We start from the raw sequence: 10,982 nt of genomic DNA on the forward strand, positions 1-10,982 counted from the left end.
AACGCCTCAGCAGAAGCTAGCTAGCTAGCTAGGCGGCTGTGCACCAAGAAGCTTCTAGTCTCCACTCAGCTACAGCAGCTTTTAGTCAAATATTACTGTGAAAACGGTGAATAAGTTTGTTCTAGTGTCAGATTTACCTGAAACCAGGAGGTTTTTATGCACATCAGCTGTTTTCTACAAGTGAAGCAGCTCAAACATCAAAGGTGGAGCTGCTGAGACTAGTCGGCAAAAATCAACGATGTTGATGTCGTAGTTTAATCGTAGCAACTGGACCTGCTTGAGTTCCTTGAAGATGTTCCACCTTCATCCAAGAGGCTTCATCAGATCTGACTGACTAGTTGGGAGTTCCACATCCTGATATCCTGAAGGAGACGTTAACACCTGAGTGTCGGAGTCTGAAAGTTTTCTGGAAGTTCTTTCCCGCGCCAGTCGAAGGAGTTCTTCCCAAAGTGTGTTAAGCTGAGTTTGCCGACACTCAGGTGTTAACGTCTCCTTCAGGATATCAGTATCTGGAACTCCCAACTAGAGCTGATGAAGCCTCTTGGATGAAACGTCTTCAAGGAACTCAAGCAGGTCCAGCTGCTACGACTAAATTACAAGAAGAACTGTGACCTGGACGACTGAGGATCTCCACAGAGATGATGTTGATGCTATAAAGTGAGTTGACTTCAGTGTTTCTGACGGATGCAGGTTTTGTTGTGTTGAATGTTTTTCTTCTGCTGATGTTGGAGCCTCAACAGTTGGTGAAATGTCGACCAAAGACTGGATTTTAGTAGAAACATGGATCCATCCATAGATAGACACTTAGAGGAACTTTCTGCGGACACATCATCACCTTTGTTGGGATAATGTTATTCTTTTTTTCCAATTCAAAGGGCAAATATTTAAAACATTGTCTCTGTTGGAGCCATTTAATCATTTTAATCGACTGGAGGTCGTTTGTTTTGTGTCCTCACCAAATCTCACATCCGTGGGAGTCACATTTCCAGAGTTGTTGAACCTTTAAAAGGGCTTCATGGTTGTTTCTGAAGGTTAAAATGCAAAAAGAATTGAACAAATTCAGCCAAAACGTTTGACAGAACTTTACTGTGGGTCCCAGATAACAAATAAATAAACTCTGAGACAACTGTGAGCTGACATGACCCATAAACGGAGCTGTTTGAGAGTTTCTCAGGCTTTAAAGGCTTCAGTCCTGACAAACTCCTTCAACATGGTTCTGTTGTTACTGAACACGTCCTCCTGGTAGAACACCTCCAGAACCCGTTGCTTCCTCGCAGCAGAAACACTGTTTACTGAGCGAAAGCGTTGAATTCCTGCGTGTGGCGCCGCCGAGCCGCCTGCAGGACTCTTCCCGTCCGCTCATCTGTTCGCTCGGGCCGGGCTTTCTGGATCGAGCTCCGCGTCTCAGCGGTACCGGAGCCGAACGCCTCCGCCGGGTTCCGACGCGAGGCCGGTTCGGGTTTGGCTTGGAGGAGGATTCAGCTGGTTTCCAGGAGCTGCAGGGACCTCCTCCTCCTCCTCCTCCTCCTCCTCCTCCTGGCCCGGAGTGCTGAGCGGTCGGATCCAGGCGGCGGCGCTGAGACGCCTACAAGGTGCAGCTCTATCTTTAGCCTTCAATCTGAAGTCAAACTGCTTCTGTTCCTGCTGCAAACGCTCCCATTTCAGCCTTTTCATTATGACTATGTGATTTTCTGCCAGTAAAAGTTTGTTTTTTTTCTCCTCCTGTCAAACTGGCAGCAGCCAGCGAGCCGGCAGCTGGTCCGACGGCGGCTGGTTCTGCCGTCTGCACAGATGTTTGTCCGTTAAAACCACATCGAGCAGAGTTCCTGCACGCAGCCGGCTGATAAATGAAGCTCAGGCGCTTTTGTTTCCACCCGATGAATCGAACGTTTTATCTTTTTTTGCTCCGTCTTTGGTCTCCACCGACTCCTGAGGGAAATATCAGGATGTCCGGCTGCCAACGTCGCTTCGTTTCCGTCCTTCTGCTGCGAGAAAAACTCTGAAAACAACCAAACACGGACCCAAAAGTGCCAGAAAAACAGAACTCGGGGCTAAAAGAGCTCAAACCGTCGCCAACATCACAGACTTTTACTTTTAGTTCTTCTTTTGAACCCAAACTGAAGCACAAACACATTTTCCACTTATTGTTTTAACTGCATGATGAAGTTTATTCGTGTCAGAACGGTTTTAAATCAAATATTTAAGTTTAAAAAAATACTGATTCCAGTTCAGGAAAAGGGGTTTTGTTACCATGACGACAGCACAGTGATGTCAAAATTAATTATAATGATTTAATAAAACATTTAAATCTGAAAGAGGCAAATTAACTGTTATGATGCAAATAAATCAAGTTTAAAACAACGTTTTATTTTGGTTTATTTTGGGTATTTTGCTTCATAATGTTTATTGTTCCTTTTTTTTTTTTTGCTATTTAGAACAAATTGAAGCTCATTGTGGACGTTTTGTCATTTCTCTGCATTTTCTATTTGTTTTTTTTTGGCTATTTATTAAAATATTGACTCATCTTGGACACATCCTGACTCAGTTTGAACATTTTTTGTGTCATTTTGGACTAATTTGGGGAAATAAATACGAGGAACTCCAGCAAAGCTTCCATCACGATGAAGTTACTCTCAAGAAAATTCTTTTTGAGTCATTGAGGTCAAACTTAGAGGAATCAGGACCATTTTTTAGTCCGTTTGAACAAAGTTTGAGTCATTCAGGCATTTATTTTAGCATTTTAAACATTTCCATTCATTTATTTTGAACAAATCTCAAGTGTTCTTGTCGTTTTGGAGTCAATTTAAATCTTAAAGAGGCAAATGAATCAAGTACAAACATTTTATTTCGGTTTATTTTGTGTTTTGCTTCATAATGTTTGACGGTTTTCATCATTTCCTGTTTGAACGACAACAAACTGAACAATCTTTGGATAATTAATCAATTAGATTCTATATTACTGAGAAAAAAACAGTTTTTATGTTAAATAATTAAAAATATGTCGTTTAGTTGCAGCTCCAGACGACGTTCTGGTTGTTTTTTGTTCTTTTTTTATATCTAGTTTGACTTTTATTCACGTCTTGATGTTAGTTTTTGATGATTCTTTATTTATTCTCTGCTCAGGACGTCAGATCTCCTCCACATCTACACATTAAAGCTACTTGTTGGTGCATTAACGCCATCGTTGTGTTTAAAATCCTGCGTGTTGCACCTTTAACGTGTCCCTGAGAAAACGAACCCACAGCGAAGCCACAACGCCTCTCTTCTGTTTTTCTACAGGTGCTCTACCTGCTGCTATGAACTCAGACGAGCTCCACATTCACGCATATTAATGAAATCTCGGTGGAGCCTCAGCAGCAGCAGCAGCAGCAGCAGCAGGACGTGGACGCTTCGCCTGCTGAGGCTCCTGCTGGGCGTCGGCCTGCAGGACGACCAGAGTTCAGCAGCTCCACCGACAACAGTCACATCAATACAGACGGTTGTTACAGCAGAGGACGGTTTGTCTGGAGGGCTGCATAAAAATAATAATGCATGAAATTAATATGTCCTCAATACAAATAAATCCACTTAATATGTCGAAAAACAATCATTTGTTTGTCTGTTTTTTAAAAAAACAACAACTTAAACTTTTAAAAGGTTAAAATCCTGAAAACGTCTTGATAGGATTAAAAATAACTGTCATGGAAACGGAAAGTAGTGGAAATATGTGACATTTTTATCACATTTTTTTGACATTTTTGCCTTACGATCCTGACGGAGAGTTTTTATCAACATTTTGAAAGTTTACAACAATTATAATAATGCAGCAGATGATCTTACTCATGGGAAAATGAAAACAATGTTAATATTTAACCTTTAATGGTTGTTTTTAAGGTCCTGAGTGAAAGGTTTAAGTCAAAAGTAAAGTGTTTTAAATGATAACGTTTGAAAAAAAAAAAAAAACGTCATTAGCCGACGTCTTTGTCTCTCAGGACCTTTGTGTGGCGTCTGTAGAGCGACTCCAGAGGCCTGAAGACGCCTGAAGACGCCTAAAGATGCCTAAAGATGCCTGAAGACATCTAAGGACATCTGAAGACGCCTAAAAACGCCTGAAGATGCCTGAAGACACCTGAAGACGACTAAAAACGCCTGAAGACGCCTCAGTTGCCTGAAGACGCTGGAAGATGCCTGAAGGAGACGGCTAAACACGCCTGAAGACACCTGACGACGCCTCCAGCAGCAGCAGGACTCTGACCAGACCTCAGTAAACGAGACGCCTCCGTCCGTTGAGCAGCTTCAGCTCTTCAGTGGAGACGAAGCGTCCTCCTGCTCGTCTAAGGGGTTAAAAACCAAAAACAAAACCTGGAAAGATGAGCCGGCAGAGAAGCGGGGAGCGGCTGATTCAATTATACCTGACCTCTCGTCTGGCAGGGTTGTCACGGTAACAAGAACACCTGGTCATGAAAGCTGCACGACGCACACGCCGACGGCGGCGCCGGCGCTCGTGTGGACAAAAGGAGGCCGAGATGAAGCTTTCATGATTCCTGTGGGGGGAATAAATAGTCGGCCTTTCTGTGAGCGATACCCACAGCTACACACACACACACACAAATACACACAAATACACACACAGCTACACACAAATACAACTACACACACACACACACACACAAATACACACACACACACACACACACAAATACACACACAGCTACACACAAATACAGCTACACACACACACACACACACACACTGGAGGCTCCTCCAGGTTTTATTATCGACTGAATCCCGACACACCTGCAGAACACCATCATGGCGTCTCTGTGAGGACCGACTGAGCCTCAAACCTCCGACTCCTTCTGGACTTTCTTCACTCACTCGTATTTGATTTTCTGGTTTCACACAAAAGAAGGTTTTAAAACTAAAGCGCTGCACGTCACAGGTTTTAACCAATCAGGCTCCAGATCAGCTGCTCGTCCTGCACTCTGAAACAAACGTCAAATAAAGTCTAATCACAAAGAAACGCTTCAGAAAATAAATTATTTTTGGACTAAAATGTCAAAATGAGGAACTTTAGAGGAATCATGGAAAATTTTAAATAAATTTAGGCATTTTTTTTGGACACATCGAGTTATTTTAGATGTTTCTTGTCGTTTCGGAGTCTTTTAAAAATGAAATTTAAAAACAAACAATTGAACAAATTTTGAACTTTTTCTATTTTTTTTGTAATTTCCTACAGATTTGTCGTTCAGGACAAATATTCGTGTTTGAATCATTAAGTTCATTTTTTTGGCCATTAAGGACAAATTTAAGTCAATTATGGACGTTTCCTTTTGTCATTCTCTACAAAATTTTCATCATTTTTCTGCATTTTTGATTAATTTTTTTGCTATTTTAGAAAAATGTGGAGTCATTTTGAACAAAGTTTGAGTCATTAAAACATTTATTTTGTCATTTCAGACATTTTTTATTTGTTATTTTGAACAAATCTCAAGTTATTTTACATTTTTCTTGTTTTGAGTCGTTTTAAATCAAAATAAACAATCATGTACAAAGTTTGAGTCATTTTGGAGTTTTGAGTCTTTTCGATTTTTTTTTTGTAATTTAGTACAGATTTGTCATTTAGGACTAATTAACAGTAATTATGGACTTTTTTTGGGCCAATCAGGACAAAGTTTACACAACTTTCTGTCATTTTAGATTTTTTTTGTTAATTATTTTGGACAAGTTTTGAGTCTTTTTTTCTAATCCAGACATAAAGCCCAGATGGTCTCAGATGGTTCAGATGGTTTCAGATGGTTTCAGATGGTTTCAGATGGTCTCAGATGGTTTCAGATGGTTCAGATGGTTTAGATGGTTTCAGATGGTTTGAGTCATTAAGTTGATTATTTTGTGATTCAGGACAGATTCTGGTTCTGGACCGTCTGATCCACTAGAACACGTTCATGTTTTGGGTTCTTAGGCAGAACAACATGTTTGGTTGTTGTCTGATCTTCTCTAGAACCTCATAGATCCTCCTGAAGAACCATTCAGGAACCATTCAGGAACCATTAGGGAACCATTGTTTTTATGACAGCGTTGCCGTGGTTACCGGCGGTTTTAATAAAGCGATCCGGAGCAGAGGTTGAGCCGCCGCCCGGACGTCTCCGAGGTGTCTGAACACCTGATTCTACCCGACGCTGAAGCTCGACGATATTAAACCGAAGATCCACAAACATCCACAGAGGAGCCTCGGCGGGAAACAACACGTCTGAAGGAACCGCTGGAGGGTTTATTACAAACCATCTGAAGGTAGGGATGCTCAGGGTCATTCTGGACACATTTATGAGTTCATGGTCAAACTAGGAAGCATTCTGGACAATTACTTATCATTTAGGACACGTTTAAGGTCATTTCACATGTTTAATTTGGCTTTTAAGACAAGTTTGGGGTCATGCTGGACACATCTTTGAGTCATTTTGGACAATTGTTTGTCATTTAAGACACATTTAGGGTCATTTTGGGGACATTTAGGACTTCTATTTGTCATTTAGGACACATTTTGAGCCATTTTAAATAAAGTTTGAGTCAGTTAGGACTAATTTGGGTTCCTGAAGGTCACAGTTTCAGTTATTCTGGGCATTTTGTGGACATTTCCATCAATTATTGACAGATTTTGAGTTATTTTCAACTAAGTTTGGGTCATTTTGAACAGGTTTCTCGGTGATGTTGGGCTTTTATGGTCATTTAGGGCAACTTTTGAGTCATTTTGGAATTGATTTGGCATTTAAGACGACTTTGGGGTCATCTTGAGTTTGTTTTTTGTCATTTAGGACAGATTTGGCTTCCTGAAGGTCACATTTTGAGTCACTTTGAGTCATTTTGGACCATCGTTTGTCATTTAATACACATTTAAGGTCCTTTTGGGAACATTTAGGACTTTTATTTGTCATTTAGGACACGTTTTGAGCCATTTTCAACAATGTTTGAGTCATTTAGGACAAATTTGATTCATTTTGGATTTGTTTTGGTCATTTAGGACACATTTATAGTCTTAGTGGCCACATTTGGAGTTATTCGGGACATTTGCGTCAATTAAGGACAGATTTTGAGCTATTTTCAACTAAGTTTGGGTCATTTTGAACAGGTTTCTCAGTGATGTTGGACATTAATAGTCATTTAGAACATGTTTTGAGTCATTTTAGAATTTATTTGGCATTTAAGACGACTTCGGGGTCATGCTGGATGACTTCTTTTAACATTTAGGACAGATTTGGGTCCCTGAAGGTCACATTTCGAGTCACTCGGAGTCACTTTGGGTAAAAACAGAAATAAAGAATGCGTCTCCGTCGCAGGCCTTCGTGTGTTTTTGTTTTTTTTTTTCTCCGTGTGGCAGAAAAACAATCTGAGTTGTGAAACTTTCCTCAGACAGAAAACAAAACCCGTCATTGGCTGATTGACAGTCCTCATTCATCTCTGTAATTGTATTTCAGCGCTGCTATTTAAAAAATTACCTCGCTGTGTGTGTGTTTTGGTATCCGAGAGCGGCGCTCGCCTGGAGGTATTAACCACGTCAGGCCTCATTACACACAAACCTTTCCTCCGTCGCCGCTTCCTTCACCTCTCATTCGCTTTTTCATTCCTTCTCTCCCTCAACCGTGAAATCTGTTCGGTCTTCAGACTGTAGATTTGCAGCTTGTACAGAGGAAGTGAACACACCCACTGAAACTACAGTTTATTCGGATGGAAAACAGCTCTCCAGACATTTATTATCCCATAAAGACACCTTCTTTTTCTATATCTTCTATGCAAATGTGGAAAAACAAGCCGAAACAAAGGGAACAACCTGAAGACTGGAGGCTGAGGACAAACGAGGCGTCGCCCACTCAGCAGTCAGTGTCAGAAACAGGAGCTTCGCTTTGACATTCAAGGACTCGTTCTGCTCACAAAAACCAAACCAGCTGCACCTCAGAGTGGAAAACTAAAGCCGCCGTGCCCTCCACACAAAAGGCCAAACACCTGGCGTGTCCCTGCTCGGTTCAGAAGGTTTGGTGGGTCCAGAACGGTTCAGAAGTTGGAAAAAAATGACTCGAAATGAGTCCAAAACAATTCAGAGGTTCTGCAAAGTGGCTCAAAACTCATCCACAATAACGTAAATGTGTCCAAAATGACTTAATACATGTACAAAGTGACAAAACAAACGCTCAAAATGACTAAAATGTGGTACAAAAATGACTCTGAATGTGTATAAAATGGCTTGAAACTTGTCCAAATTGACAGAATTTATCCAAAATAACTAGACTCATGTCCACAGGGATCAAAATATGTCCCAAATGATTTTTTAAAAAGTCCACAATGGCTCAAAATTTGTCTAGAATGACTTAAAAATTGCCCAAAATGACTCCAAATTTCTCCAAAATAACAAGAATTGTCCAAAATGACCCAACATTAGTGAGAAAACGACTCAAACCTTGTTAACAATGGCTCAAACGTTGTCTAATGGAACCCAAATTGCCAAAACAATTATCCAAAAGGACAGAAAAATGTCAAAATGACCCAAGACTTCAAGAAGTCAAAGTAGCTCAAAATCTTTCCACAATGACATAAATGTGTCCAAAATGACTCGAAATTAGTCCAAAGTTAGACAAAAAGTGTCTAAAAAGATTCAGAAATTGTGCAAAATCGCTCAAAACATGTTCAAAATTAAACAAAACGTGTTCAAAAAGAGAAATATTTGTTCAAAGTGACTCAAAATTAGTGCAAAACGACCCAACATTTGGAGAACCACTTCAGGTTCCCAGAGGAACATTATTTGGGTTTTTTATGGACGTGTTTTGAACAAGTGGTTTCGTACCTTTTATATTAACTCAACTCTTATCTCCACCTAAACACCAGCGGCAGCTTCAACACGTTCCAGCTGCAGTAAACAAAAGCAGAAACACTTCATCAGTCGCGGTTCTTTCCTCCGTCTGACCTCCGTCATTACCGGCGAGGTGTGTCAGCTAGCGTAGCGCTTCGCTAACCGCCGAGACGCTCATCCATTTAAAACCTATTACAGCCACACAGACGCATCGCCGAGGTCATTAGGAGCCAATTAGAGGCGCTGCTCGGGACGCTCGACGCTTCGCCGCGAATCTGGGTCGACAAACACGCGAGTTATTGATGTCGCTCAGGACGGGAACCGACAGACGCAGCAAACAGCAAGGTGTGCCGTGATGGATGGACTCAGGTGTGTGAAGCTCCGCCCCCTCGCTCTGTGGAGGCAACGGAGGAAGAAACTGAACTGAGATCAGTCCAGGGTTCGTCTGAAGCTCCTCCACTGCTCTCACTTTTATTATCCTGAATACTACCAATAACACTACTGGTACTACTGAGAAGACATTTTTTAAAACTACTGAGGCACCTTTACAGTGTTTTAGTGTCTGTTTAAGGTTCTTTTTGGAACTAAAAATGGTTCTTCTTTGGCATCACTGGTCCCAGTTAGAACCAGTCGTAGTGCATTTGTTAACCATAAAAAATGAGGAAATGGAAGATGAAATACAGTTTTTTCTGATAATAAATGAGAAAAACTAAGACTTAAACAGTATAATACATAATGAGGCACCTTTAGGTTCCCACAACGTTGGATAACGTCTCCCACAAGTTCTAACGATGTCCTATGTTTACATCAAAACATGTTTTGAGAACATTTTAATTGCCAGTAATGTTCCTGTAGAGTCAATACGTTCAGAGGATGTTTTATAAGAACCAACGAGGAACAACCGTCTAGAAATGTTGTCCAGATGGACGGTAGAACACGTTCTGTTAAGAACGTTCATCTGGAAGATGTTCTGGGAACATTTTGGGTTTGTTGTTGAGGGAACATGTCGTAGAACGTAACGTGATGCATAAACAAAAGGTGGAACATTCTGCCCGCGATGTTCTGAAGATGTTCTGGGGATGTTGCTGAGGGAACACGTTAAAGAACGTCCTGTAGAACATCCTCACAATGTTCTACGACAAGAAAAGGAAGAACGTTCTCAAACCAAGACGTTGATGTTTTGGGTTTGTTGTCGAGGGAACACCTTCTAGAAATGACGAAATGTTCCACGTAAACAAAGGAACAGCGTTCTCAGTTCAACGTACAGTTTTGAGAACGTTGGTGCATAACGTTCTAACAACCACAAATTTTTAGTTCTCCTACTTTGATAAAAACTTCCCACTGAAAATATTAGTAGAACTTTCGCAGAACGCTTCCGGAACAAACAAACAAAGAACACTCGCTGGGTGAGCGTCTGAAGACATTGTTCTATAAAGAAGAACATGTCCTCTTGCTAAAATGTTCTTCTTGGAGCTACAAATGGTTCACCGTCAGCATCACTGAGAAGAACCAGTTTTGGTTCCAGTTAGAACCTTTATATTCAGCAGTCGAATCACATTTCTGCTTCAACCTTTAAGTCAGAAGACAGAAGAGAATGTTTTTCTAATCCTGCTCTGTGACTCATAAATAATAATATCAGACAATAAACGTGGTGTGTTTATGAACACTACGGGGGGAAAGACGGACAAAACAATATTGTTTATCATAAGAAAAAGAAGGATTAAATAAAAGTTGCTGAGAGGGAACCCGTGGTTCCGTTTGGGTTTGGTGGAGAATTACGATCCTGCGCCTCCGGTGATGCAGACTGAAGGTCTCAAGTTGGGAGTTTTATTGCAAATTATTTGATTCAAAGGGACAAAAACACATATTAGCATGAAAAAGTCAAAGTGTGTCCTCATGTAGTCAGAACCACGCCCCTGTTCTGACTAGAAACTGGTTCTGGCTGTGGTTTAGCTCCAGATTCCAGAGTTCTGACACCTTTCACCTGCTTAAAGCTGTCATGAGTGTATCCGCCAAGAACAAGCAGTACTTCCCCGTTCTGACTCTGAGTACTACAAGGTCATGGAAGTGCAGGATTACATAACTGTAGTACATCAGTAGGTTTCCCTGGATTGGATTGTATGTGTATTTATGTGGGGTTTTAACTTTCGGTCTAAATTGGTCA

This window comes from Stegastes partitus, unplaced genomic scaffold, assembly GCF_000690725.1.
Source record: "Stegastes partitus isolate 25-593 unplaced genomic scaffold, Stegastes_partitus-1.0.2 Scaffold1260, whole genome shotgun sequence".
Lineage (NCBI taxonomy): Eukaryota > Metazoa > Chordata > Actinopteri > Pomacentridae > Stegastes > Stegastes partitus.